Below are 16,579 nucleotides of genomic sequence, written 5' to 3' on the forward strand. Positions count from 1 at the left end.
CATCATCGCCAACACGTCCATGAAGTGTTTTTTCAAGGAAACATAGAAGTATGATAGTAATGCTGAGGACAGCGTCATCGGCACTGGCCATGTTGGTGGAGTACTCGAAACAGCGCAACACGGCACACACGTCCCGCATGGAGGCCCACTTGTTGATCGCAAAGTGGTGCTGTTCCTCAGAGCGACTCACCCGTGTGTGCTGCAGCCGAAACTCAACTATCATCTGCTGCTGCTCGCACAGTCTCTCCAGAATGTGCAAGGTGGAATTCCACCTTGTGGGTATGTCGAATATGAGATGGTGAGTGGGAAAGCCAAAGTTACGCTACAGCACAGACAGGTCAGCAGCAGCAGGGTGAGAACGCCGAAAGCGCGCACTGACGGCCCGCAGTTTCTGCAGCAGCTCTGACATAGGGTAATTTTTCAGGAACCTCTACACCACCAAATTCAGCAAATGCGCCAAGGAAAGGGATGTGCGTCAAACCGGCTAGCCCCAGAGCTGCTACGAGATTTTGCCCATTATTGCACACCACCAGGCTCAGCGGCACCAACCACTCATCGATCTGTTGTTCCATGCCCGTCCACAACTCCTGCGCGGTGTGGGTTTTTCCCCCAAACAGATGAGTTTCAAAACAGCCTTCTGTCGTTTCCACCTGGCTGTGTTGAAGTTGGTGGAGAAGGTGTTACACTGACCCGATGATGAGGCAGTAGAGGAGGAAGCGGAGTAGGAGGCAACAAGAAATGTCCTGCAATCCTCGGTGGGGGTAGGACATTCGCCAAACTGCTATCCGCCTCAGGCCCAATCGCCGCTGCATTTACACAGTAGGCAGTTAGGGAGATATAGCGTCCCTGCCCGTGCTTACTGGTCCACATATTGGTAGTTATGTGGACCTTGCCACAGATGGTGTTGCACAGTGCACACCTGAATTTGTCCACCACTTTGTTGTGCAGGGGAGAGATGGCTTTCCTGGAAAAGTAGTGGCGGCTGGAAACAGCCACCGCCATAAGGTTTTTAAAAGTCTCTGTCTCCACCAGAGACCAGATGGAATGACAGCATTTCAAAGGCCAGGAATTTTGAAATGCTGGCATTCAGGGCCAGGGATCGCGGGTGGGTAGGGCGGTACTTCCTTTCTCTTCAGTGTTTGGGGGATGGACAGCTAAACGCTTCCTTGAGACAGTGTAGACATGCTGGGTGACAGTGGTGGAGGTGGCGGTGTTGCTGCCACATCCTCTGTTTGCGGGGTGGCAGGTGCCACTGTCACTCCACAGGGGGAGGAAGAGGCCGAGACCTTAGGAGAAGAGGGAGCAAGAGGATCCTGAGATTTTTTGTGGTTTTTGAGGTGTCTACTCCACTGCAGCTCGTGCTTTGCATTTTGATGCCTGGTCATGCAGCTGGTGCTCAGGTTTAGAACATTTATGCCTCGCTTCAGACTCTGATGGCACAGCGTGCAAACCACTCTTGTCTTGTCGTCAGCACATTGTCTGAAGAACTGCCATGCCAGGGAACGCATTGAAGCTGGCTTTGGTGTGCTCAGTCCCTGGGTGCGGTGGGCAGTAGCAGGCATACTGGCTAGGGGACGGCCACTCTGCTTTTGCACCATGCTCCCTCTTTTGCTGTCCGAACTGCACACGTCATTTGCATGACCTTGATTCCATGTGGGGTCTAGGACCTCATCATCCTCCACATTATCTTCTACCCATTCTTCACCCCTGCCCTCCTTGCCGGTCTGCACATGACCCATTCTTCACCCCTGCCCTCCTTGCCGGTCTGCACATGGCAGAAGGCCGCAGCAGTTGGCACCTGTGTTTCGTCATCATCATCAGAGAGGTGATGCGGTGGTCCTCCCATGTCCTCATCCTGAAACATAAGTGGCTGAACATCAGCACTCAATCTCTTCCACTTCTGGGGCAGGGCTAGGTCGATGGCCCATGGAAACCCTGCCAGCAGAATCATGAAAATCATAAGAGACTGATGCATGACTTTGGGCTCAGACTGCTTGGCTGATTTGCAAGGGGGTGAGGTGAAAGACAGATGCCCATGGGCTGAAGGTGCCAACTCTGCGGTTTCAGCAGGGGACCGGGTGGCAAACAATGTGAAGGAACTGGAGGCACTGTCAGCCTTTCAATCTACTACTGCCTCTACTTGTTATGGCCTCACCATTCGTACACCGGTATTCGGGCCTACAAAATTACTCTGAACGTCCTGACGCCTACGTGCACCTGAGAAAGATGTTTCATTTGGGCGTGTAACTGGCACAGATCAACCACGTCCTCTCCCTGCAACAGGAGCCCCACCAGCACTAGCAGCACCACAACCAGAGTCACATTCCTTATTTGATGCTCTCCTTATACTTTGAGGTCACCCACCGAACTAACAGACAGATTAACTATAATAATTTCCCTGTCAGGTATGCAGTGCAGGTGTACCTCACACCAAAAATGGGTTTTTGTCACCGGCTGAACTAGCAGTCAGATTAACTATATTAATTTCCCTGTCATGTATGCAGTGCACGTGTACCTCACACCAAAAATGGGTATATGTCACCCACCGAACTAACAGACGGATTAACTATATTAATTTCCCTGTCACGTATAAAGTGCACGTGTATCACACACCAAAAATAGGTATATGTCACCCATTAACTGACGGATTAACTATTATATTTTTGTGTCAGGGGTAAAAAAATGGTGCATTGCACCCACAAAAAATCACTATAGGTCACCCACAAAACAAATAGCCAGATACCTAACACTCTCCCTCACTTCAGCTGCCTGCTTCCTGTCCCTGCACTACTCAGAGCTGATGGGTAGTGTTGAGCAAACTTGTGTTTTAAGTTTGGCGTCTAAAGTTCGAGTTCAGGTTATCGAAGTATCCCGTTATGGATTCTAAATTCCGTTATGGTCCATGGTAGTGGAATCCATAATGGGATTCTTCGATAACCTGAACCCGAACTTTAGACGCCGAACTTAAAACACAAGTTCGCTCAACACTACTGATGGGCAGTGCTACAAGTGATCCAGCTTGTATAGAGGCTGGGTCACATGATGCACTGGCCAATCACAGCAATGCCATTACTAGGCATGGCTGTAATAGTTTCTAAGTGCCCACAGCTTAAAAGCTTGTTGATTGGTTGCCCTGCAGCCTTTCAAAAGCTTTATTAAATTAACGAACACCGAGCTTGAACCCAAACTTTTCCAGCAAATTAGGGGTTCGGGTCCGGTTACCTGAACTCGCAAAATTCAGTACAGTTCGGGTTCGCTCAACACTAGTCTTCTACATATTCCATATTTTTCAAAGCTTCCTCTCCACCCTCCTGTTTTGGTGATTTAATGTTTTCTTTTTGTCATTTATTGCTCCCTTTACATTTTTATTTATTTACATTGTTTTTTTTCTTGTTCCTTACCATTTATTCCCATAAGGTATGTACCTCTCACAATTAGAGTTTAGATTGTCACTATTTCACAGGTGTGAAATAAGCTTATATCACTATTTTATTATTATTTTTGTATTTCTACCCGCAATGACCCCACATGTTTATTTCCCTCACATATCTTCCCGGAGTGATGGCTTCAGACAGGAGGACTTTACATAAAGACAAACTCCTCTGCCTCTGCCTAACCCTGTATGTTAACTGCCCAGTCATAGCTATTATCCGGCCATGTCTCACTACGTCATAGTCCTTCTCAGACATTGGTCTCAACAAGCCATTGTTTGTTTGTTTTTTCCCTCTTAATACTGTATGCTTTTAGACATCAGCTGCCTCCAATAAGGAAAGATTTTTAAATGGTTTATTTTATTAAAAAGCAGAACACATGTTACAGAGCAGCGTGTTTCTAAACATGCTGTTTGTTAACAGTCAAATTTCAAGAAATGTTCTCATCTCTTCTCAATGTAATATTTGAATTGGGCTGTTGTGCTAAGGAGAATGCTTGCCCACTGTTTCATATTCATGCATTATTGTTCCCACAAGCACTAATGGTGGGGACTGTGCATGCAAATCCTGTTCAAGTGAGGAAAGCTGAACTACTCGTGTGTAACCAAGCTAAGAATTCAAAATATCCTAATATCTAAACATCAAAAGATGTAACTTTCATTATGTGGAAATGCATTATCAACAGTTTGTGAAGGGAGAGTCCTGGAACCTCACACACATCGTCCCCTGAATATGACTATCTCCGGTGTATATTCCAAGCCCCGAGGTATGTGTATTAAAGAGTTGTCTCATGACTACAACATATTCCCTACCCACAGAAAAGAGGACATGTATCTAATCAGCAGGGTCCAACTGCTGAGACCCTTACTGATCATGAGAACGCAAGTTCAATGTTCCCTGTTTAAATACAGCAGTGGACTTATATGTTTTCTGGCCCCATTCAGCTCTATAGGATTAAAGGAGATAACTGATTGCTTGTAGTTATCTATATCCAGTAGTCCCAAAGACATGAAAGGAGCTGCGGACACAAATGCGTGTCTGCCGCTCCATTTAATGCAGGAACACAGCGCCCATTCTTGTGATCAGTTAGGGCCCCAGTGGTCAAGGCCCCACCAACCAGTTATTTATCCCCTATCCTGTGGTTAGGGGATATGTCATAACTAACCATGAGGCATCAGTGGCAGTGAGATCTAATGACTACTATTGGCAACTTACTGTTGTGTTATTTATTCGTGTGATGTGTAGTACTGTATGTACTATTTAAACACAAACTCTGGAACTTAGAATTTACAGTTGAGAAAGCCCCATTCAGGAGTGAAATGTGCATAAAGCATTTCCTGTTTGGGATGTTATATAGTGTCTATAAGGCCTATTGCACACGACCGTATGGCTTTTTCAGTATTTTTCATGGATCCGCTGTTCCGTTTTTTGTTTCCGTTGTGTTTCCGTTTCTGTTCCGTTTTTCCGTTCCGTTTTTCCGTATGGCATATACAGTATACAGTAATTACATAGATAAAATTGGGTTGGCCATAACATTTTCAATAGATGTTCAGGGAAAAATGGAACGGAAACGGAAGACATACGGATGCATTTCCGTATGTGTTCCGTTTTTTTTTGCGGATCCATTGACTTGAATGGAGCCACGGACTGTGATTTGCGGGCAATAATAGGACATGTTCTATGTTAAAACGGAACGGAAAAACGGAAATACGGAAACGGAATGCATACGGAGTACATTCCGTTTTTTGGGCGGAACCATTGAAATAAATGGTTCCGTATACGGACCGTATACGGAACGCAAAAAACGGCCAGTAAACGGGAAAAAAAAAACGGCCGTGTGCAATAGGCCTAAGTTGTCCACTGAGTCGTCAGTGACTTACACCTATAGATCCTCATGATTGGTTGAGGCTGCCTGCAAGGCATTATGGGCAAGCCCAGTATTGCCGATCTACCACTTGAGGTCATGTGACTCTGGGTCTCTTTGTCTACTAATCTGTTAAATTGACGGCCAACATTTTGAGCAATTTGTGCAGGAGGAACCCCAAAAGTTTGGGATTTGCTTAAAAGTGGCATTTATGGGGGAATCTCTAACAAATATAATTTGTGTAGAATCAATTTCTTTATATTTATTCAGTACAATATTGTGTTAAGCAAAGATGGACGGTAAGGAAGGATGCATCTGAATGATCATTTTTGTATTTTCAGAATTTCTATTACCAGATGTATTGGAAATTTCTCCTTCATTACATGGGATGCAGTCATAGCAGCAAATGTGATATCCTTCTATCATAGCTTTTCTGAAACCTGGAAGACATGTTTCTGAGCACCGGCTATATGGCATCTATGAGAAAAAAAAAAAAAAAAGAAGAAAATATTGTAATGTAACAGCTACAGCACATGGATGTACTCAGAAACTGTGTAGGCCACTTGAGATATAAATGTGCTAATTGTAGCTTAGCTTTATTACAGATTATAGAACCATTCCAGCAAAATCTGTGCTCCGAAGGCCAATGGCACTCTTTCCTTTCTGAGCCCTACCCTACCAAATTTATGGTATTTTTCTACCCAGAAGAACCTGCCTAACAATTTAAGAAGTGTGGTGTGAGTCTCAGATCACTCCAACTGAGCACTGAAATGTCATACCTGTGGAAAAATTACATTGTCTGTCGTGTCAAAATGCTTACTCCTTACCTTAATACCTTAAGGAGCAGGGTTTCCAAAATGGAGCCACTTCTCAGAGGTGCAATTTATTATTTTATCCCAGAGCCTTTACAGTTGTCAGTACAAGCGGTGTAAATCACTACATTGTGCCTCAATATACACATGGTGCTCTTTTACTCCTGAGTAGGGTTGAGCGGACCCGAACTGTAAAGTTTGGGTTCGTAACGAACTTTAGGATTTTTGGAACCCGGACCCAAACCCGAACATTTCAGTGTTCGGTGAGTTCTCTGCGCTTTTTGAAAGGCTGCAGAACAGCCAATCAACAGGTGTTTAACTCTGTGCCTACTAATGGCATGGCTGTGATTGGCCAGTGCAGCATGTGACCCGGCCTCTATATAAGCTGGAGTCACGTAGCGCTGCATGTCACTCTGCTGTGCTTAGTGTAGGGAGAGGATGCTGCTGGTGATTTCAGGAAGATAATAGGAGAGAGTCTTTGCTCAAAACGTGACTCTAACTCAGCGATTTACATACATTGTGTTGTGTGCACACAACAATTTTTTTATCCTGCCCTGAGCCTAGTGACAGAAAAAAAAAATACTTTTATAAGTCAGTTAGGTGGACGGCAGCGGCCATTTTAGGCAAGCTCAGTGCACCAGCACTGCATCTGAGCTTTTGGGACATTGAAATTCAGGTGTTAAAAACAGCACAAATAATCTGTTAAAAAAAATCACAATTTTGTTGGCAATTTACAACATCTGGTGCATTGGCAGGCTTAGTCAGTGTGCAATTTAAGCTAGAAATACAGCCATCATTTTCTGGGTTTTTAAAAACACACTTTTTTTTGCCAAAAAACACTATTTTCCAGATCTGCAAGTGTTAAATTCAAGTTTAATATATACAGACTTCATATTCTGTTACCAGAAAAACACTTTTTGGCAATATACAACATCTGGATTAGTCAGTGTGTAATTTAAGCTAGAAATACAGCCATCATTTTCTCGGTAAAAAAACCCCACTTTTTACAAGATTCCACTATTTTTCTGGCCTTGCAGCATCAGCACGTGTGAAATTCCAGAGTTATATACTGCTGTCAAATCCAGTTATTAAACAAACACCCGTTTGGGCAAAAAATATAAAAAATTGCAGCCTTTGCTGCAGATGTCATTGTGAGATACCGCCTTTACATACTGTCTTTCTATTCAGTTATTTGAAATAAAGCCATTTTGGGCACAATTCTTTGATAGCGTCCTAGTGTGGATCGGGGCGCGTGAGATACACCCTTTAAATACAGGGGTTCTATTCAGGTATTTGAAATACAGCCATTTTGGGCAAACACAATTAAAAGAAGGCCTAGTCTGGTTCAGGGCGTGTGAGATACACCTTTAAATTCTTGATTCTTTTATTAATAAAACACCTTTTTTTGTGCAAAATACAGAATTTTTCAGGCCTTGCAGCATCTTGACGTTTGAAATTCCAGGGTTATATACTGCTGCCATATTCAGTTATTAAACAAACACCCGTTTGCGCAAAAAAAGTTTATTTGGCAGCCTTTGCTGCATATGTCATTGTGAGATACACCCTTTATATATTTGGGCTATATTCAGATATTTGAAATACCACCATTTGGTGCACAAATCTTTAATTGAGGCTTAGTGTGGGTCAGGCCGTGTGAGATGCACACTTTATATACAGGGCTTATATTCTTTCATTAATAAAACACCCTTTTTGGGGCAAAATACACAATTATTCAGGCCTTGCAGAATCAGCATGTTTGAAATTCCAGGGCAATATACTGCTGTCATATTCAGTTATTATACTAACACCCGTTTGGGCAATTTTTTTTTTCTTTTGCAGCATTTGCTGCATATGTCATTGTGATATAAAGCCTTTACATAGAGTGGTTCTATTCAGGTATTTGAAATACCGCCATTTGGTGCACAAATCTTTGAAGTGTCGGTCAGATGGTGTGAGATACACCCTGTACAGGGCTTACATTTTTCTATTAATAAAACACCCTTTTTGGGGCAAAATACAAAATTTTTCAGGCCTTGCAGCATCTTGACGTTTAAAATTCCAGTGTTATATACTGCTGCCATATTCAGTTATAAAACAACCACCCGTTTGGGCAAAAAATGTTTATTTAGTAAGCCTTTGCTGCCTATGTCATTGTGAGATACACCCTTTATATATTTTGGTTATATTCAGATATTTGAAATACCGCCATTTGGTGCACAAATCTTTAATTGAGGCCTAGTCTGGTTCAGGGTGTGTGATATACACCCTTTAAATACAGAGCTTCTATTCAGGTATTTGAAATACAGCCATTTTGGGCAAACAAATTTAATTGAGGCCTAGTGTGGGTCAGGCCGTGTGAGATACACCCTGTATATACAGGGCTTATATTCTTCTATTAATAAAACACCCTTTTTGCGGCAAAATACACAATTTTTCAGGCCTTGCAGCATCAAGACGTTTGAAATTCCCTTTAAATAAAGGGGATTTATGCAGGTATTTGAAATACAGCCATTTTTGGCAAACAAATTTAATTGAGGCCTAGTCTGGTTCAGGGCGTGTGAGATACACCCTTTAAATACAGGGCTTCTATTCAGGTATTTGAAATACAGCCTTTTTGGGCAAGTAATTTAATTGAGGCCTAGTCTGGTTCAGGGCATGTGAGATACACCCTGTACATACTGTCGTTCTATTCTACTATTGATTAAACACCCATTCGAGAAATATGAGGAGAGCGTGAAATAAGGGACATGGCCCAGGTCGTGGTGCTGCTGGTGGAGCTCCTGTTGCAGGGAGAGGACGTGGTTGATCTGTGACAGCTACACGCACAAGTGAAAACCCTTCCTCAGGTGCGAGTAGGCGACAGAACCTGCAGCTTTATTTGGTCGGGCCTAATGTGGCTCTACGAATGGTGAGGCCTGAACAAGTACAGACGATAGTAGATTGGGTTGCTGACAGTGGATCCAGTTTCTTTACATTGTCTCCCACCCAGTCTCCTGCTGAAAGACAACAGTTGGCACCTGCAGCCGATGTCCATCAGTCTTTCACCTCACGCCCTTGAAAATCAGCCAAGCAATCTGAGCCCCAAGTCTCTTCTGCTTTTTGATGACTCTGTTAGCAGGGTTTGCCAGGGCCATCCACCTAGCCCTGCCCCAGAAGTGGAAGAGATTGAGTGCACCGATGCCCAACCACTTATGTTTTAAGATGAGTACATGGGAGGACCACCGCAACATGTCTCGGATGATGACGAAACACAGGTGCCAACTGCTGGGGCTTTCGAAAGTGTGCAGACCGACAAGGAAGGCAGGGGTGAAGACTTGGTGGAAGATGATGTGGAGGACCCCACATGGAATCAAGGTCATGCGAGTGACCTATTGTCACGGACGGTGTACAGGAAACAAGACAAAACAACATGCATATATGACTGAGTGGATCCAAAGCTAAGGAACCAAAAGGGAAACCCCTGCACAAGACCTGAGACAATCCCTGGCTGCTCAGCCTATGCAAAGATCCGAAAGGTGGAGGTTTGCATATCCACGTACCTCGACTATATAACCCCTGAACACCCTACAATAGTGAGGGGACACGACCACCGGCTCCCTACTCCAGACACGGAGGGAGTCAGGGTCACCTGGGATCCAGCAAACAGAAAATAACAGATAAAAGTTCAGCACTTAACTTTGTAGCAGACAGGAAAACAAGATCAGCATGCACACACACTCCAAGAGGAAGTATAAGCCGCCCAGTAATGCATTCTGGGGAGGAATTTAAAGGGAAGCAATTAGTCCAACTCCATGACAGCTGAGAGAGGCTAACGAGATGAGGAACTGAACAGCACAACAAAGAGAACTCAAGGAGGAGGTTCTGAAAGGCCTCTGTCAGAGCTTCTCAGCTGTCTGGTTTTGACAGTACCCCTCCCTCTACGAGTGGACTCCGGACACTCAGAGCCCACCTTCTCAGGATGGGACCTATGGAAAGCCCTGATGAGATGAGAGGCCTTAATGTCCGTCACTGGGACCCACGTCCTCTCCTCAGGACCATAACCCTCCCAATGAACAAGGTACTGATGAGAACCGCGAACAAGACGAGAATCCACAATCCTAGAGACCTGAAATTCAAGATTCCCATCAACCATAATCGGAGGAGGAGGCAAAGGTGAGGGTACAATGGGTTGAACATAAGGTTTCAATAAGGACTTATGAAAAACATTATGGATCTTCCAAGTCTGAGGAAGATCAAGACGGTAGGCAACAGGATTGATGACAGACAGGATTTTGTAAGGCCCAATAAACCTGGGACCCAACTTCCAGGAGGGAACCTTCAATTTGATATTCTTGGTAGACAACCACACCAGATCACCAACATTCAGGTCCGGACCAAGCACACGTCTCTTATCTGCCACACGCTTATATCTCTCACTCATGCTCTTTAGATTATCCTGAATCTTTTGCCAAATAGATGACAAAGACGAGGAGAATCTGTCCTCATCAGGTAAACCAGAAGACCCCTCTCCCGAGAAAGTCCCAAACTGCGGATGAAACCCATATGCACCAAAAAATGGTGACTTATCAGAGGACTCCTGACGACGGTTATTTAAAGCAAACTCAGCAAGGGACAAAAAAGAACACCAATCCTCTTGATTCTCCGCCACAAAACAGCGCAGATATGTCTCCAGATTCTGATTGACGCGCTCTGTCTGGCCATTCGACTGCGGGTGGAAAGCAGAAGAGAATGACAACCGAACCCCCAAGCGAGAACAGAAAGCCTTCCAGAATCTGGAAACAAACTGCGTGCCCCTATCAGAGACTATGTCTGAAGGAATACCGTGCAATTTGACAATGTGATCAATAAATGCCTGCGCCAGCGTCTTAGCATTGGGCAAACCAGGAAAAGGGATGAAATGCACCATTTTGCTAAAACGGTCCACCACCACCAGAATCACAGTCTTCCCCGAGGAACGAAGCAGGTCCGTGATAAAGTCCATGGACAGATGTGTCCAAGGACGGGAAGGAATGGGTAAGGGAAGGAGAGGACCTGATGGCCGTGAATGAGGGACTTTAGCACGAGCGCAAGTCTCGCAGGCTGCCACAAAACCCTCAACCGACTTACGAAGCGCAGGCCACCAGAATCTCAGAGCGATGAGATCCAGTGTGGCTCTTGCCCCCGGGTGCCCAGCAAGGACCGTATCGTGGTGTTCCTTAAAAATCTTGTGTCTTAAAGTGAGAGGCACAAACAACCTCCCAGGAGGACAAAGATCAGGAGCCTCTGACTGGGCTGCCTGCACCTCTGCCTAGAATTCAGAAAAAAGAGCAGAGACCACCACACCTTCAGCCAAAATGGGACCCGGGTCTTCAAAATTCCCGCCTCCCGGAAAACAATGTGACAGGGCATCTGCCTTCACATTCTTAACTCCAGGGCGGAATGTGACCACAAAATTAAACCTAGAAAAGAACAAAGACCATCTGGCCTGTCTCGGGTTCAGACGCTTGGCTGACTCCAAGTAAGCCAGATTTTTATGGTCAGTAAATATGGTAATAGGGTGTCTGGCTCCCTCTAGCCAATGGCGCCATTCCTCAAAAGCCAACTTGATGGCCAACAATTCCCTATCTCCCACATCGTAATTTCTCTCTGCGGAGGAGGGTTTTTCGAGAAAAAGGCACACGGTCGCCATTTGGCAGGAGAGGAACCCTGAGACAAGACCGCCCCCACACCCACCTCAGAAGCATCAACCTCAACTATGAAGGGTAAAGAAATATCAGGTTGCACCAAGATGGGAGCGGAAGCAAAACTCTCCTTGATATTAGAGAAATCCTTACGCGCCTCTACTGACCAAGAAGAAAAATCTACCCCCTTTCTGGTCATATAAGTGAGTGGTTTAACAATAGAGGAATAATTCAAAATAAACTTCCTGTAATAATTGGCAAAGCCCAAAAAACGCATCAGCGCCTTCTGATTCTCAGGAAGCTCCCACTCAAGCACAGCGCGGACCTTCTCGGGGTCCATGCGAAAACCAGAAGCGGAGAGAAGAAACCCCAGAAATTGAATTTCTGGAACCGCAAACACACATTTTTCCAGTTTCGCATATAATTTATTCTCCCGCAGGATGAGCAAGACCTGACGTAAATGTTCCTTATGAGTTTTGAAATCAGGAGAAAAAATCAAAATGTCATCCAAATACACTAATACAAATTTTCCCATCAAATGATAAAAAATGCTGTTCACGAAATGCTGAAAAACGGCTGGGGCATTCATCAAACCAAAAGGCATAACCAAATTCTCAAAATGGCCCTCAGGGGTATTGAAGGCCGTCTTCCATTCGTCTCCTTCTCTGACCCTGACCAGGTTGTATGCCCCTCTTAGATCTAATTTGGAAAAGACTTTAGCCCCAACAACCTGGTTAAACAGGTCCGGGATCAGAGGAAGCGGATACGGGTCACGAATAGTGATACTGTTCAGCTCCCTGAAATCCAGACAAGGTCTTAAAGAACCATCTTTTTTATTAACAAAGAAAAAAACAGCGGCAACAGGTGACTTAGAGGGTCGTATGTGTCCTTTTCTCAGACTCTCAGAGATATAAGCACGCATAGCGATCCTCTCAGGTTGGGAAAGATTGTATAAACGAGATTTAGGCAGTTTGGCGCCTGGGATGAGATTAATAGGGCAATCGTACTCCCTGTGCGGGGGCAAATCCTGAACTCCACTCTCAGAGAAGACATCCGAAAATTCAGAGAGAAAAGATGGTACAGTCTTAGTAGCAACCTCAGAAACAGATGTCGTGAGGCAATTCTCTCTGCAAAAGTCACTCCAACCATTTATTTGCCTCGCTTGCCAATCAATGGTGGGGTTATGTTTAGTGAGCCAGGGTAGCCCCAACACTAGAGGGGTAGGTAATCCGCTAAGGACGAAACATGACACATCCTCAACATGAGCATCACTCACAATTAAACGGATATTGTGAACTATGCCCTTTAATGATTTCTGAGAAAGTGGAGCGGAGTCAATAGCAAAAACAGGACTATCCTTTCCCAAAGTGCGCACCTGGAAACCATGAGTTATCGCAAATTGATTATCAATGAGATTGACCGCTGCTCCACTATCCACAAAAATCTCACAAAAAATGTTCTTGCTCTCTAGCGCCACCCTAGCCGGCAGGACAAAACGGGAACTACAAGCAAACGGAAAACCTTCAATTTCCGCCTGAACCCTGCCAATAGTAACAGACGGAACATTTTTAAAAGATTTTTTCCTGTTTGTTTCTTTATTACTCCCAGAAAACTGCCTGAATCTCCTAAAGCAGGGGTGGCCAACCTTACATACACAAAGAGCCCAAAAAAAAAACGTATGACTACCAGGAGCCACAAGCTATACATTTACACACAAGTCACTGTATTTTTTGCCCTACAAGATGCACCTAGGTTTTAACAAAGAAAAATAAGATACATTTTTTTTTTCTCAACCGATCTGAGGTCTTGCAAAAAATATATTTTTCTTATTTTTCATTAGCAGAGAAAAAAAGAAAAAATATATTTTTCATCAGACCACAGATCAGACTCCTAAATCAGATCCCCAATCCTAATCTGACCTACAATAAGATCCCCTAACCTCATCAGACCTCCAAATCAGACCCCCCAAAAAAGACCCCCAATGCTCGGATCAGACAACACAAATCAGACTCCCAGTGTCAGACCCTCAGTGCTCAGATCCCCCCCCATGCTCAGATCTCCCCCCTTCTCAGATCTGACCCCCATGCTCAGACCTGACCAACCCATACTCAAACAAGACCCCCATGATCAGATCTGCCCCCATGCTCAAATCTGAACCCTCATGCTTAGATCTTCCCACTCATGCTCAGATCAGGCTCCCATTGCTCAGATCAGGACCCCCCCATGCTCAGACAAGAACCTCCCATGCTCAGTTCTATAATTTAAAAAATCTCTTCCCTTTCCTGATCAGGCACTGGGCTCCTGCTCGGGCATCTTCTATTCTGCAGGTCTGACACGCTCTCCACTGTGACCTGATGAGCACAAGGTCAGGTCATAGTGCGTGTCTCCACATACTACGTTCTCACACTGTGTGCATCAGGATGTAGTGGAGAGTGAGCTGAAGCTGCAAAGTAGTAACAGTGCCCGATCAGGAAAAGAGATCGGAGCACGGGGTGGAAAGATAGCCAGCCTAACTGCTCCCTGGCTTCACAGCTAGAGCCTCACTTGAAGAAGCATCGAGCCGCATGTGGCTCAAGAGCCACAGGTTGGCCACCCCTGTCCTAGAGGGACAAATATTTGCCAAATGATTTATACCTCCACAACAAAAACAAACCCTCCCATGCGAGCTGAATCTTCTATTGTCAGAAGCAATCAACCCCAGCTGCATGGGCTCCTGCTCAGAAGGGGCTGACAGCGACTGAGACCCCTGCGCACATAATGGGACCGCTGCACTGTCCTGGGACTGAGTATGACAGGAAGGGGACATCTCTCCTCTCTCTCTAAGACGCCTGTCAATACGAACGGCCTGAGACATAGCAGAGTCCAAAGAAATAGGCCTCTCATGAAAGGCAAATGCATCTTTCAATCCCTCTGAAAGACCATGGCAAAATTGACTTCGGAGTGCAGCATCATTCCAACCAGTATCAACTGCCCATCTCCGAAATTCTGAGCAGTATATTTCTGCGGATTGTTTACCCTGGCATAATAGACGTAGTCTAGACTCAGCCAGAGCAATACGATCCGGATCATCATATATCTGACCCAGGGCTAAAAAGAATTCATCCACTGAACGGAGAGGCCATGCCCCCTCCGGCAGCGAAAAGGCCCAGGACTGAGCGTTACCTCTGAGCAGCGATATAATGATCCCCACCCTCCGTTCCTCACCACCAGAGGAATGGGGAAGAAGGCGAAAATGGAGTTTGCAAGCCTCTTTAAAACGCACAAAATTCTCACTACCCCCGGAGAACGTATCTGGGAGCGAGATCTTAGGCTCAGAACAAACTCCATGAACGCAAGCTGAACCGGTCACTTGAAGCTGAGAAAAAGTCTTACGGAGATCAGCTACCTCCAATGAAAGACCCTGGAAGCGTTCAGCCAAAAGTGAAACCGGATCCATGCTTGAGACGCTTTTGGTGGCTTATAATGTCACGGACGGTGTACAGGAAACAAGACAAAACAACATGCATATATGACTGAGTGGATCCAAAGCTAAGGAACCAAAAGGGAGACCCCTGCACAAGACCTGAGACAATCCCTGGCTGCTCAGCCTATGCAAAGATCCGAAAGGTGGAGGTTTGCATATCCACGTACCTCGACTATATAACCCCTGAACACCCTACAATAGTGAGGGGACACGACCACCGGCTCCCTACTCCAGACACGGAGGGAGTCAGGGTCACCTGGGATCCAGCAAACAGAAAATAACAGATAAAAGTTCAGCACTTAACTTTGTAGCAGACAGGAAAACAAGATCAGCATGCACACACACTCCAAGAGGAAGTATAAGCCGCCCAGTAATGCATTCTGGGGAGGAATTTAAAGGGAAGCAATTAGTCCAACTCCATGACAGCTGAGAGAGGCTAACGAGATGAGGAACTGAACAGCACAACAAAGAGAACTCAAGGAGGAGGTTCTGAAAGGCCTCTGTCAGAGCTTCTCAGCTGTCTGGTTGTGACACCTATGTAGTTCGGAGGAAAAGGCGGTGGTCGCACATAGCCACCAGCACAGCAGAAGAGGGAGCAGGGTGCAAAAGCGGAGCGGTCGTCCTCTAGACAGTACGCCTCCTACTGCCCACCACAGCAAGGGACTGAGCACACCAAAGCCAGCTCCAAGGAGTTCCCTGGTGTGGAAGTTCTTTAGACAATGTGCTGACGACAAGACACGAGTGGTTTGCACGCTGCATGACCAGGCATTTAAGTGCTAAGCCAAGCTGCAGTGGAGTAGACACCTCAAAAACCAATAAAGGTCTCTGGCTCCTCCTTCTTCCTCTTCTGCTGCAGTCTCGGCCTCTTCATCCACCTCTGGAGTGACAGTGCCACCTGCCACCCCGCAAACAGAGATCTTCCAGCAACACCAACACCTGGGTCACCAAGCATCTCCACAATGTCCCAAGGAAGCGATCAGCTCTCCATCTCGCAAACGCTGGAGAGGAAATACCCCCCTACCCACCCACGATCACTAGCCCTGAATGCCAGCATTTCAAAATTACTGGCCTTTGAAATGCTGTAATTCCATCTGGTGGAGACGGATAGTTTTAAAGGCCTTATGGCGGTAGTTGTCCCACAGTATGTCGTGTCCACCCGCCACTACTTTTCCAGGCGAGTCATCCCTTCACTGCACAACCAAGTGGGGGACAAAATCAGGTGTGCACTGCACAACACCATCTGTGGCAAGGTGCACTTGACTACGGATACGTGGACCAATAAGCACGGTCAGGGACGTTATATCTCCATAACAGCACACTGGGTAAATGCATTGGCGGCTGGGCCTGAG

Source organism: Bufo gargarizans, chromosome 1 (assembly GCF_014858855.1).
Source record: "Bufo gargarizans isolate SCDJY-AF-19 chromosome 1, ASM1485885v1, whole genome shotgun sequence".
NCBI classification, from domain to species: domain Eukaryota; kingdom Metazoa; phylum Chordata; class Amphibia; order Anura; family Bufonidae; genus Bufo; species Bufo gargarizans.